This window comes from Maniola jurtina, chromosome 1 (genome assembly GCF_905333055.1).
Source record: "Maniola jurtina chromosome 1, ilManJurt1.1, whole genome shotgun sequence".
Classification (NCBI taxonomy): Eukaryota; Metazoa; Arthropoda; class Insecta; order Lepidoptera; family Nymphalidae; genus Maniola; species Maniola jurtina.
Window position 1 is genome coordinate 2,255,433 of NC_060029.1, and position 14,495 is coordinate 2,269,927.

Genomic DNA, 14,495 nt, shown 5'->3' on the forward strand with positions numbered 1-14,495 from the left:
GCTTAAAACGCACATAACTCCGAAAAGGTAGGTAGGTTTGAGGTACGTACTGCAGCTGTAAGGATGTTATTGTAGGTGCGTTCAATTAAACTTTAGTAATAATTAATATCGTTTCCACCGCTTATTAACAAATTCAATGCTTTTGCCACAAAAGTAATAAGACCGCTATTAAATTTCAAATCGTATTTAAATGCATAAACATAGAATCCTATTTGCCGATCTAAATTCGACGCGTCATTCGCCTAGAACCGTTCGAATTCTGAGCATAGCATTCAATTTACGAGCTACAAGCACTTCGGGCACATCCTGACAGAGCATCTGAAAGATGACAATGACATTGAGAGAGAAAGGAGGGCACTCTCGATCCGTTCCAATATGCTGGCGCGTAGATTTGGCAAATGCAGCAAGGAAGTTAAAATAACCTTATTTAACGCCTACTGCCAATGCTTTTATACGTGCCAGCTATGGACTAACTTTCTTAAAAAGTCGTTCACTGCAATACGAGTACAATATAACGACGCATTCCGAATACTCATGGGTTTGCCGAGGTATTGCAGTGCTTCTACTATGTTTGCCGAAGCGAGAGTGCCCGACTTCTATTGTATTGTTAGAGCTCGTGTGGCATCCTTTTGGGAAAGACTTCGGAGCTCTAACAATTCAATACTCAAGGTTGTTTGTGAAGGGATGCCCAGCCCTATTTTTAATTATTGGTTGTCTGTACACCAGGATAAGAACAGAAAATAATACCTGTGACCTGTGACATCTGAAATGAGTTTTTTAACCATTTCAGTTAGTCTTAAGTTAACCTAATGTATTATGTAAATGCTTTTAATGTAACGTATATTCTGTGTAACTTTTATTTGTATATGGGTTTTTTTATGCCTGACAATAAAAACTATTATTATTATTATTATTATTATTATTATGAAGATAAGAGGAATTTATCAACAAACGGACTTGGATATGGGATGATTTTTATTCGCATCACGGACTGCCGCGGGTGTATCGACTAAGCAGGAAACCCAACTCCGTGCGATCCTCTGGAGCGTATTGAATCTGTGGTGTGGACTGTGGCTACAGATGAGACATTTTACCATTTTACCATTTTACTTTTCTGGTGAAGTCGTAGAATACCTAATCTAGTACCGTATTGATGCAATGGCTTTGTTAACCCCGACCCAAAAAGAGGGGTGTTATAAGTTTGACGTGTGTACCTGTGTACCTGCGTATCTGTCTGTGGCATCGTAGCTCCTAAACTAATGAACCGATTTTAATCTAGTTTTTTTCGTTTAAAAGGTGACTTGATCGAGAGTGTTCTTAGCTATAATCCAAGAAAATCCGTTCAGCCGTTTGAAAGTTATCAGCTCTTATCTAGTTACTGTAACCTTCACTTGTCGGGGGTGTTATACATTTTTAATTTACACTTATCACTGTATCACTCAACAGAGAATTTCGAGTTAAAGCTTAAAATCTCATACCGGATTCAAGTTATTTTGCTGCTATGAAAATGTCAAAAAATGACAAAAGTAGACGTTGTTTGGTGAAAGTCCATGAGCTTTTGGTCCTTGTGTGTCATGGACTTCTGCATGTAACCTCTGCTTCTATACAGCTCTTTGATAGTCTCTCTTCCGCAATCAAAGGTTCACATTGATAACTATCGTAAGCCATCCATATCGAAAATATGGAAGCTAAGGCTAACTTCTCTCACCAAGTAGATTATCCCAAATTCATACTACGTATACCCCGGGTATTCTATCAGGATATAGGATGATTTTTATTCCCGTCACGGAATGCCCCGAGTGAATCGAGCAAAGGAACCCGATGCGAGATCCTCAGAGCGTATGAAATCTGTGGTGAGTGTAACGCTATACCTACTTGGTAATGATGTAAGGACCAAGAACAGATGGGACATTTTTCATTATTTTCTTGTGAATACCTAATATCCATCTAGAGATATTTAAAAACTATTTATTTACTGAACTAATTTCAAACTCAAACTCAAACTGTACTTATTTTGAAAGTCAGAATTGTTAGATTCGTAAGATTATATAGTGGTGATAATTAATAACGTAAACTTAAAACTAAAGCTACGAGGGTTCCAAACGCGCCCAGAACTTTAATACTTTTGTTTCTTTTTTTAACCCCCGACACAAAAAGAGGGGTGTTATAAGTTTGACGTGTGTATCTGTGTATCTGTCTGTGGCATCGTAGCTCCTAAACTAATGAACCGATGTTAATTTTTTTTTTTTGTTTGAAAGGTGGCTTGGCTTGATCGAGAGTGTTTTAGCTATAATTTAAGAAAATCGGTTCAGCCGTTTGAAAGTTATGAGCTCTTTTCTAGTTACTGTAACTTTCACTTGTCGGGGGTGTTATAAATTTTTAATTTATACTTGTTTATTTACCATACGGGGTTCACTTCATTTACGATTTTCTAAGCAAATTAGATATATACATTAGCGTTTGAATTCATTGAAGGCAGGTACATAATATAACTAAACCAGGGAGGATATCAACAAACGGCGTCAGATGAAAGAATGCTTTATATTCGAGTCACGGAATGGTTTGGGCTCATTGACTAAGCTGACACAACCAAGCATTGCGCAACTCTTCAAAACATACATACCTATAAGAGCTGTGGTAAAATACTTGTTAGACTTTTATATACCTGATGAAAATGTGTTAGTCTGTCTATCTATCTATCTGATACATTAGTTCATCACGGCTGAACTGATCTTGATAAAATTTCGCATGATAATGGTGATACCAGACACCGAATGGCAGTGGATACCAGAGACGGGCATAGGAGTATTTTTTATTCCAAAAATCAAAGAGTCCCCACGGGATTTTTAATAAAACTAAATCCATATCACCATCTAGTAGAAATTGTTATGCAATTAACTAAATGGTGAATTATTATAATGGCTGATGGATAAAAACGATGGGTGTAATTAAGAAAAATAACAATTTCATAAATTCTTTGGGTGCCAAAGCAAATATTTATGAGTACCTAACTACAGACAACGGTAAAATATTCATGATATGACAGAAATGAATGAAAATGAATGATTTACCATATCTATCTACGTACTAAATGGTGCCTAATCTTTGCCCAAGTCGAGAAAGTAGACCCTTGGCGCCACGACGTGTCGTCCCAAGACCCGACCGGCTTAAGTTACGTTCGATGCGAAATATGAGAGACTCGTAGAGATCGAGACATTTGCTATAAGTATATATTATGACCAACCCTTTACGGTGTCTTAGTATACCTAATGCATATCTTGGACGGGTTGGCCAGTAAATATATATGACTAGCCGATGCCCGCGACTTCGCCCGCGTGGATTAAGGGTTTTTGGAATTCCCGTAGGAACTCTTTGATTTTCCAGGATAAAAGTAGTCTATGTGCTAATTCAGGATATTATCTATTTCCATTCCCAGCCAAATCCGTTTAGTAGTTTATGCGTGAAGGAGTAACAAACATACACACACACAAACTTTCGCCTTTATAATATTAGTGTGAAGTGTGATAGTGTGATGTGATATAACAGAAACGAATGATAGTGTCTGATTACGGCGAATCACACATTATCATTTGTTTCTACATAATGAACGGTGTCTAATCTTTGCCCTACTCGAGAAAGTAGAGCCTTGGCGCCACGCCGCGACGTTTCAAGACCCGACCGGCTTGAGTTACGTCCCCGTTTCCACATAGGGGAAAAATGATGAAAACCATTGATAGGCCATGGACTTGCAATCGATCATGTTAACCTGCTCAAATACTTACCTAGCCTATACCCATAGGCTGATGATGATCATCTTTAGTTGAGTAAAAAGGAGTATCTATCTATCTAACTACTAGCGACCCGCCCCGGCTTCGCACGGGTGGACACTACCACGAAAAATCCTATCTATTTTCCGGGATAAAATATAGCCTATACGGATTCGGAAGAATCCCTCTAAGTAATGGTAAAAGAAATTTTGAAATCGGTCCAGTAGTTTTTGAGCGTATTCAATACAAACATACAAAAATACAAAGGTTTCCTCTTTATAATATTAGTATAGATTGACACCTAATCAATCGTACTCCAATTACCAATAGATTGGTTGCAAAGTGCTCGACCGTAACTGATGATAAGCCATTTAATTGAAGCTCATACATCTACATTCTACAATTGTTCTCAATTACAACTCAATTCATTATTACTGGGTTCGTGACGTCTGTGAGGTCAGCCTTGAAGATCGATAGCATTGATGGTTGATAGTTTATTTGAATAAGTATAGTCAGTCGTGGAGATAGTTTAATAGGTGACCTTATTAATAGGTGACAGTTTGACCCACTATATTTCTGATAAATCACGAGGGAAAATGTGTTTGTTTATTGGGTCTTCCCTAAATCACACCGCAACTAAGCAACGAATCGACGTGATTTTTTGCATGGATAGGTACCTATAGCTAAAGACCTGGAAAGTGGCATAGGCTACTTATATCTTGGAAAATGAAAGAGTTCCTAGGGGTCAGCCAGTCAGTCAGTCTGACTAACTTAGTTTTTTAGTAACTCGATTTAAGATTCCTTATAATAGCACCTATTCTCCTACATAGGCTGCACTGAAAGTATCGGGAATGGAATATTTCCACTGTCCCTGTTATATTAAAATCTTTTTAATTGAAAACTCCTAGGTTTTAAAAATCGAATACCATTTATTTATTTAGAAAAAGATTCTCGGTCTTGTCACAAGGTCTTGTCAAACTTGCTTAGTTGTTGAGAAAATGGAATTGACTCGAGAAAATTCTAGAGCGATGATTTATTATGACTTTCGAAGTGGTTTAACACAAAAAGAGTGTGTCGACCGGATGATTTCTGCATTTGGTGATGAAGCCCCATCTAAAACCACAATTTATCGCTGGTTTGCTGAATTTCAACGTGGACGTGTCAAGCTCAGTGATGATCCCCGTCAAGGTCGTCCAAAAACTGCAGTCACCCAAGAAAACGTTGATGCTGTGCGTAAGCTGATTGAGAAAGATCGACATGTGACATACCGCGAAATTCAGGCAACTTTAGACATTGGCATGAGTCAAATACAAATAATCTTGCATGAACAATTAGGTGTAAAAAAGTTGTTTTCCCGATGGATACCTCATTTGCTCTGTGAAGAGCAAAAAGCGGCTTGCGTTACTTGGTGCGTCAGAACTCTCGAAAGATTCCACGCAGGATCCTCAAATGCCGTATACAACATCGTATCAGGTGACGAATCCTGGATATATGCGTACGAACCCGAAACAAAAAATCAGTCACGAGTTTGGGTGTTCGAAAATGAGTTAAAGCCAACAAAAATTGTTCGTTCACGAAGTGTTGCAAAAAAAATGGTGGCCACGTTTGTCTCCTAAACCAGCCATGTTGCGACTATTCCTCTTGAGGGACAAAGAACGGTTAATGCAAAATGGTATGCTAGCATTTGTTTGCCACAGGTCGTTTCTGAATTCCGTAAAGAGAACTGCAACCGCCGCATCATCCTCCATCACGACAATGCGAGTTCTCACACCGCGCACAGAACAAAAGAGTTTTTAGAGCAAGAAAACATAGAATTATTAGACCATTCGCCGTACAGTCCCGACCTAAGCCCTAATGATTTCTGTACTTTCCCTAAAATAAAGAATCCATTCAATTGTGGACGCCTACAAAACGGCCATTTTGGAGACCCCAACTTCCGAATGGAATGGTTGCTTTAATAATTGGTTCCATCGTATCGAAAAAGTGTCAAATTTCGCGGAGAATACTTCGAAAAGCAATAAATACATTTTTAAATAGTAATGTTGTGCCACTTCCTTGATTCCCGTCAGTGCCGCCCTCGTAAGGGTGCTCCGGTGTCAGGACGAAACGTGCGTCGAGTGATTTTGGGATTTGTGTGGTGCTGCGTGGTGGTGGTGCGTATTGCTTGCTCTGTGGCTGGCTTTTCCTGCATGTTTAGCAGTGGGAGGGTGGGCGGTGCATATCGGTGCATGTTGCACCATACAGATTCGTCTGTTTCACTAGATTATAGTAAATTAAGTTTTTGGTTCCTTGTATATCATGGACTTCCGCAAAGTAACGCCTGCTTCTATGCAACACAGCTATCGATGTGTAAGTTCATCTACGCTCTCCACGTTAGGTGTGCTATGAAGTATGAACCGAGAATTCCAAGAGGACAGTCAATATCCCTCTAAAACTACCAGACACAACCCATTAAAGAACCTACGTGAACAGCACATGTAACCTAAATTAAATCCAGCTCACTGCAATAGATTGTCTTCAATTCCACACTACACGTACACTAGGTACAGTCCTGCAACGCACGTCCCTGGCCATCCATTACCGCTGTAGTGCGACTGGCGACGTGTCTGCGCCGCCCTGCCTCGAAGATCGATAGTTATGACGTTGATAGTCCACTTCAATTGTGCACAGTCTTCAACACAAGTCGTTGCTAAAAGTGGGAAATAAGGTTTGGTTTGCGTCAACCACAACGGACCTTGTTGACTGTACTAAACACAAGACTGGTTATTCTGAACAATTTTTTTTGCGGACTGAGCTATTTATTATCTATACTTCACAATTCAACATTTTTCATCTTACTTCTTTTACTTGGTCTTCAACCAATAAGTAGGTATACCTATTTTGGCCAATTTCACCAACTAATACGTAAAAAACTTCAAATCTAGCTATTATGTAAGCTTTTATAATAAAGTTTATTGTTAACTCTTCATCATATTTCAATAGTAGGTAAACTTCAAGCCAAACGAAGTTACATAAAAATTCTCTCTCGTTAAACTTGCATTTGAATGGCGTCCAAACGTCACCAGTCGGTTCCTGAGCACTGCAGCCCGAGCACAATCAATGCGACAGCGCTTTCTCACGGCAATTTCTACGACAAAGCGTTGCAAATATACATTACATTACAATACACCATAGTTAACAGTCTTTGCTTGACAAAATATTATTAATCTTGGAGTAAATTAGTCACACAGTCGATATTTATCATTTATTTATTTATTTTCACCACTTAAAACTATCATTACAGGCTAACCTAATGCGATAGCTAAGTTAAAGAGTTGAGCGTGTAAATCTATTTATCTCATTTATAATCATATTGTTATACCATCATAAGCTAATAACACCGTCATTATCATCTGCAGAAGGTACAGAAATCTTTTGTAGGGTCGAGTATATGCTTATTTAACATGATTCCGAAAGACTTTTCAAATTCACTTCACTTATGTAAATTTAAATTCTATAAAAGAGCATTAATTGTTAAATCAAAGTTATTAACCAATAGAGGAATTTCGTGACAAAGTTGCATGGAAGCTTTAGCTTTCAGCAGCTCATAAGATAACGCTTGTTACATTTCTTACGGATTCTTACGGATCTATATAATATTGTAAATTTTTCGTCTTTAACTAGTTACTAATTTTAACAATTAATAAGTTTAACAGTTAAACTGCTAAGTTTCTTGCCAGCTTCTCTCAGTACCACTGCTTTCCGGTACGTAGAGTCCTAACGCAGTACGAGTGCCACAAGTTGTTATATAAATGAAATACAATTAATTTCATTTCACAAGCCGCGAGCGAGATGTGTCGAGATGTGTCACACTAATCAGGCTCGGCCTGCAGGGGATCGTTTAACGACCTATTTTTAGTTGCCCAGTTTTTGTTGAAGTCAGTCTAGAGTGGGACTTAGTTTTCAGTCGTTTTCACTGAAAAGCTGCTTATATTATTTATTTTTACCTACATAATGCTTTAACGAGTATGTAGCTTAAATAGGGCTTGCCAGATTATAGATGCCTAGCACAGATTTAGGTTTTTAAATCACATTTAATAGGAATGTTTTCCAGGGATATTATTTTAACAAGTAGGTATCCATGTCCATCACCAGGGTATAAAGCTGAGACCTGTAGAACCACAGAACATACTTTGACTTTGCTTAGATTTAAGCTTCAGTTAAAATAATCTCGTTTTAACTCTAAGTAAAGTGTGTGTAAAGCTAAAAGTTCCTACACTCACCAAGATCTCACCCTAAGAACACCCTCTGTGCAAAAATATAATATATATTCGATTCAGCTATTGAGACGTGAAGTAATATGAATAACTAGAGGATGCCCGCGACTTCGTCCGCGTGGATTTAGGTTTTTAAAGATCTCGTGGGAACTGTTTGATATACCGTGATAAAAAGTTGCCTATGTCAATTACAGGGACGCAAGCTACCTGTGTACCAAATTTCATACAAATCGGTTAAGCGGATGGGTTTTTGGGAATCCCGTGGGAACTCTTTGATTTTCCGGGATAAAAAGTAGCCTATGTCCGTCCCCGGGATATAAATCCCGGGGACGGACATAGGCTACTTTTTATTAGGCTACTTTTTATTAGGCTAACCTTGTATTAAATTTCGTCAAAATCGGTCAAACTGTTGGGCCGTGAAAAGGTAGCAGACAGACAGATAGACAGACAGACTCACTTTCGCATTTATGATATTAGTATGGATATGGATTTCAATCAGTGTCAAAAAACCTTGTAGATATTAGATAATGATATATCCAAGTCTTGCAAATTGCAATCCAAGCAATATAAAAAAACGTAAAAGCCAACAAGCACGACATGTAAAGGTTGAATTTATAGATAATCCATGCAAACAAATTGCATGTATGTGCCATGTTTTCTCATGTAGCGTCGCCTATAAAAACGTGACTAAACATTTTTACTGCGTCTAATTTAAACACGCGCATTGAGGAATACTCTTACGTACACCTATTACTTTACTATACAAACTCATACATTTTATGGTCTAAGAGCCGGTGGGAAATATTGAGGAAGTGCTAGAAAAGCTGAAAGTATGAGATGGGTTGTTCTGGCACTTCTCAGCAGAGACTGCTTTTCGAACCGATGGTAGACTTGACTCTTTACATAATATTTGAATAATAATAATACAAAATAATTGAATAAGAGTCCTATAGAAAATAAATAATTTATGTATTTCAAATAAATTCATTTCATTTATAGGTATACCTAAATTTATATTTAGTTCATCTATAAGATAAACTTGTGAGCCAAACAGCGCACAGCGGTTATTTCACGGCTTGAGATCTTCAGGAAATTGAAAAAAAATTGGTTGTCTGTAAAGTCGGTTTACTGACGATAGTTGAACGTGACAACAAAGGCCGATTGTGCTTCTTTGTCGCTCGTTCCGCGCTCTCGCTTGCACTTCAAGCCTTACATGGAACGCCTCAGAGCGAGGTAACGCCGCATGAGTCATGTTTTTTCGTGCGTGCAGTTGGCTCTATCGAATTATAAGACGCTGTCACGTCAAAAAAAGAATATTGTGGCTGTATTCTGTAGTGTGGCGCATTTTCAAACGTGAAAAATTACTTTTTTTGAAGTAAAAAATACTTTTGACAGGGAAGTCGTGACTTTAATTACGAATTGTTTACCATAATAAAGGCAACGCATTCATATTTAACAAAAACGTCTTCAAACTTTCTACAGGCTCTCAGACAGTATAAAAGAACTCTTGGTACGCGAATCCAACTGCCATTTTGCTTGTACATACTCGTATATTTATTTTAAATACACTTTTCTTCGCGCCTGTCACTCAGACATGCCATACATTCATTGCGCGAGATTTTGAAAGGCGCCGCTCTCACGTGAATGGGGGGCTTCACAACTTTTTTGATACGCACAAAGAAATTGGATTCAATGAAAAACACACTTAGCCCGCCTTAAGCCAAGACTGCTTTCAAATCTAACGTATAATGGAGATCGCACAGGGCCTTAGATCCTTATCGAGAGGCGCAAGATCCGCATTTTGCTCAAGGTCAGCAGCAACTGGCGCGCTTTAAAAGTGCTAGACATAACGTCAGCATTCAACCCTTTCGAATTCGTCTGCGATGCATCCGATGCTGCTAAATCTTGCTGCTAATGTCACACGCATGTAGGTATGTAATACACACATAGATTGTAACATAATAATTAATGTCCAGATTTTCATCTGCGTTGCATTAGATTTTCATAATCCTGCAGGAATTCTGTATCTCTCTATCTATTAGATACGACAGGCATTCCTAGTAGTAGATGCATTTGACATACTTTGCGTAACAATTACCATACCTTTACAAAAGTTTAAAAATAAAAGTTAAAAGTACAATTGTATTGTAAATGTTTGTTTGTGAAACTAGCATCGAATAATTTTCTTTCTTTCTTTCTTAATTATGTTGCCTAAAAGGTCTTGAAAAGATGCCTAGATCGTTTTCGGCTTTTACGGCTTTTGGTAACTGTCTCTACATTTACGATCACCTTTAAACGAGACGCTCTGAAATCTAATGTATAAATATTTACTTGTTCGCAGGTGAGGCTGCTTTCATTATCTGATTTTCATCTCGGTAAGTATTTCCATTTTTGAAAAACCAGTTAAGTGCGAGTCGCACTTGCACACGAAGGGTTCAGTACCATCGTACAAGAGATAGGTATTTACACTATATTTATTTGTGAAGTAAGGGGAATTATCCTACAGTCTTAACAGATAGACAGACAGACAACAAAGAGATCCTATAAGGGTTCATTTTTCTCTCTAGATACGGAACCCTAAAAATATATTTTAGTACCTCTCACCAATTTTACCTTGAGTCTTGTAACTCCTGTTTTGATTTACATTTGTATGCGTGTATTTTAAGATTCGGCGAATCCCTAGTACCTACGCTAAGTTCATTTCGATATTGGGAACGGGTTTTTTAAGAATCCCATTTGCAAATTAATTCATGTCTCTTGGCTGGTTTGTCGTTAGTGCTCCTAACGGCAAACCAGAGCTGTGTAGGCTCTAGAGTATCTACCTACCTAGCTACCTACCTAGCTATAGAGTAAAAAACCAGAATAAAAAAAACTATGATGGGTGACAGGTTGAGATGGGTAACCGGGTTGGGGACGCCCCGCACACCCGAACAGCCCCCGCTGCGGGCGCGTGGGTGACGTGCGGGTGTGCGGGGTGTCCCCCCCGCCTCATACCCCGATTGTCATCTACCTGTCGTGTACTATAGATGTTTTTTACTTATTTTACTCAAAACAAGGAGAGAAGCTTCCAATTTAAACAACAGTATGTCAAGATAGATAAAGTGCAGTTGTTGTAATCAAAAAGACTGGCTCTACCTGGCTCTACCTCTATGCCACATGTTTGCACTGTTCTAAATAATAAGTAGGTACTTATTTACCTAATAACATTACAGTAATCTCTAATCGCCCAATAATCTCCCTGAGCCGCAACGTTGTTCCATCCTAAAATCATTGATACATAAAGGCTGTTTAATTTTGTAACGGATGGATTTCCCTCCAACCCGCAAACCGTAAACCTGAGTATCCTTTGTGTATCCTCCGCATTATTAATGTCGGGTGTAATTTCCCGTGATAGATGGCGACGGAAGCGAGGTTAATTCAACTGTTGCGTTCTGACTGAAAGACAGCTTAAGCTACGGCCACACCTGCGCAATCACTGCTTATACCGTTTAAGTATCATGACACACTTGCGAAAATTATGTCAACAAAAGCTTCGCTGAATACGCTCGTAGTGTTTTTTTAGTTATTTATGACACACTAGAATCTAGATGATGCCCGCGACTTCGTCCGCGTGGATTTAGGTTTTTTGAATTCCCGTGGCAACTCTTTGATTTTCCGGAATAAAAGTTGCCTATGTAAATTTTTATGATGCGAGTTCTGTATCAAATTTTATACAAATTGGTTAAACAGTTGGCCTTTAAGAATCCCATGGGAACTCTTTGATTTTCCGGGATAAAAAGTAGCCTATGTCCTTCCCCGGGATGTAAGCTAACTCTGTACCAAATTTCATTAAATTGGTTTAACTGCAAGGCCGTGAAAAGCTAGCAGACAGACAGATACACTTTCGCATTTATAATAATATTAGTAGGTAATAGGTATAATATGGAAGTATGTACTGAATTTACGTTGCGTTTGGCGTACCTTCCGTCCGCGTCGTGTCGCGGCTTTATTAACGCCGTTGAAAAACGCGTTAATTTGATTAACGGCCTTCACAATGCCGTTTAGACGGAGGGGGGCGGACTAACAAATTCCTGAAAGGCCGGCAACGCATTGGCAGTTCCTCTGGTGCTCCAAATCTTCATGGGCGGCGGTAATCACATATCATCAGGTGACCCGCCCGTTCGTTTGCTCGCTATTAAAAAATAACTTACACCTCTTGTAAAAACGACGTATCTAGCAACGATTGCATATCCAACATGCAGGTAGTGCATTTATGAAAAGTGAACAAGTAGGTAACCATAGAGTAAGCAACTAAGCAGAAATAACAATCCGTCTTGGAAACTTTAAGCGTCCACGGGGGAGCCGTTTTCGTTTTTTTACGACCATGTTATCATACACTTTCAAGTAGTTGAAGTGGAGTCATGTATACTATGTTTTTTATTAATAGATAAAACCTTTCTCTGTTACATAATCCCACGGCATAATCCCATACAAACGATAGAGCCAAAAATCTCAGTGGGCGTTAAACATTTTGAGTCACCAACCAATCATAAACGAAACTATAATTTCGAATTGAAATTCGCATGTTTTTTGAAAAAAAATCGAATTGTATTTCGAATGTTCTTTAAAAACATTTTTGTGATGTGATGATAAAAACTAGTAAAGCTTCGTACGAATCCGTAGATTTCGGCTATCTTTATAGAGATCCAGATCTTTGAGATTTAGAGTTCTAGATCTAGACACTGCCTCGTGGTTAGACATTAAGTAAGTATTAGGTATTTAGACCCGACCAAGGCTAAAGTAGGTATGTAGGTATGCATACCAATTAATTGATCAAATATCCGATCAAATAAATTTTCTAGTCCACCCAAAATTTGCCGTTGGCCAAAAAACACGGGTACACACTAATTGTCGAATTTGCGTAAAACTTTAAAATCCGACGTAGCGCTACAGAACTTTCACAATCAACTTTGGTATTTAAGCAAGATTAACAAACGAGCTCGTCAATTAAAAATAAACCGTATATCCATTGTGAAAAGAGTTACGCGAGCGGCTTTTGTAAGTTGGCGTAATGAAATCCTTGTTTTGACAACTCATTATCGGAACGTCCCTAATTGGCCTGATGGTTCGCAGCGCGAATCGGCTATATTCGGAACTGTTCGGGTAAACTCAGGCATACTCGGCGTTGACGGCTCTATTGACACAAAACATTTTCGTATTTCGAACTTTGGAAATTGTATTCAGAATTTCAAAACATTTTTATCAATATTTTTATCATTACATTTTAAGACATTGGGATTTTTGTAAATTAGTTATTGAAAACATACAGCCAAAAATACAGGACATAAAAAAATAAAAATAAATCTAATATTTTCCAATTTCGTTTGTATTTTTAATCAAATTAACAAAATACTCAGTGTAATTTGTAAGTTTGTAATAACAATCCTAGAAGCCAGAAATCGCTTATTACTGAAAACCATTTATATACAATAAGCGGAGTAAGCGACGATGTAATAATAAATAACGCTAGCAGGTGCTGTCTCAGCCTAATCAGGATTCCCCGAACGATTCTATTTATTATTCTCACTGTGATTTAAAGACTTGGTCGCACAGAACGCGCGTTGGCAGCGAGGTCAAATGACTTTTCCAAGACGGCGATTATAATACAAAGTGTAACGTAAAAGTCACACTGTCATTTCACAGAATTGTAAAGTGAACGCCGACATACAGGCTCCTCCATTATTATTATTATTTGTTCAATTGTTTACAAAAAATGTTTACAAGTTTTATTACAAAAAATATGGTGTAAACATAAACTCGGTTGAGTATTACAACATGATGTTAATCATGACTAACATTCTCTTTTCCCCTCCAACTAAGCGTAAAGCTTGTGCTAGGTAGGTATAGATACGACAATAGTGCAATGGGTGGGGTTTGAACACATTTCGGATTTCAGTAAGCTCCTTTAACAGTTGAGTTATTGAGGCTTTTGTTTTTTGTAAAATTATGTACAAGGTTAACGTTGCAACATTCATATATTCGACAATTGCTCTAGCAACGCATATAAAAGACACATTCAACACGTTCTGCAACCCGAGAATAATAACTGCAATACATCTTTTTCGCTTTCGCAACGCTTTAATGAAAAAGTCGCGAGAAAGCGTAGTCGACGCCGTCGCTGCTGTCGTTGCCGCCTTGCGTTGTGTATGAGCAGGGGATTATAAATTCCTCTGTAGTCGTCGCCGCCGTCTTGAGTTGTATATGACCAGGGGTTTATAATTCCCACTGTGGTGTTATATATCAAAACGGATTCGGCCGGCCAGTCTGAAATTAAGCCAAGAAACGGTGCGAGTATTAATTCGATTGCGATCCTATTTCACCGATTGCGGGGTTTAATTATGGAACGGATCGGGACGCAGCTGATTGGTGTATTTATCAAGGGCTATGTTCGTTAATCGCATTGACAACACGGGGCTAGAACGGAAATGGTGAT

The 14,495-nt window shown here is 38.4% G+C and overlaps 1 protein-coding gene across 4 annotated transcripts in view; it reads left to right on the forward strand.

The window, feature by feature from the left end:
- LOC123866035 (insulin-like growth factor-binding protein complex acid labile subunit) overlaps window positions 1-14,495 on the forward strand; it is a 376,912-nt gene that overhangs the window by 59,160 nt on the left and 303,257 nt on the right. For 2 of the 4 annotated variants that reach the window (XM_045907369.1, XM_045907350.1), the window contains exon 2: window positions 10,365-10,398. The exons of the other annotated variants lie outside the window; for them this stretch is intronic. The gene's annotated coding sequence lies outside the window, so the exon portion shown is untranslated. The remainder of the gene's footprint in view (window positions 1-10,364; window positions 10,399-14,495) is intronic. 4 annotated transcript variants of the gene reach the window in all.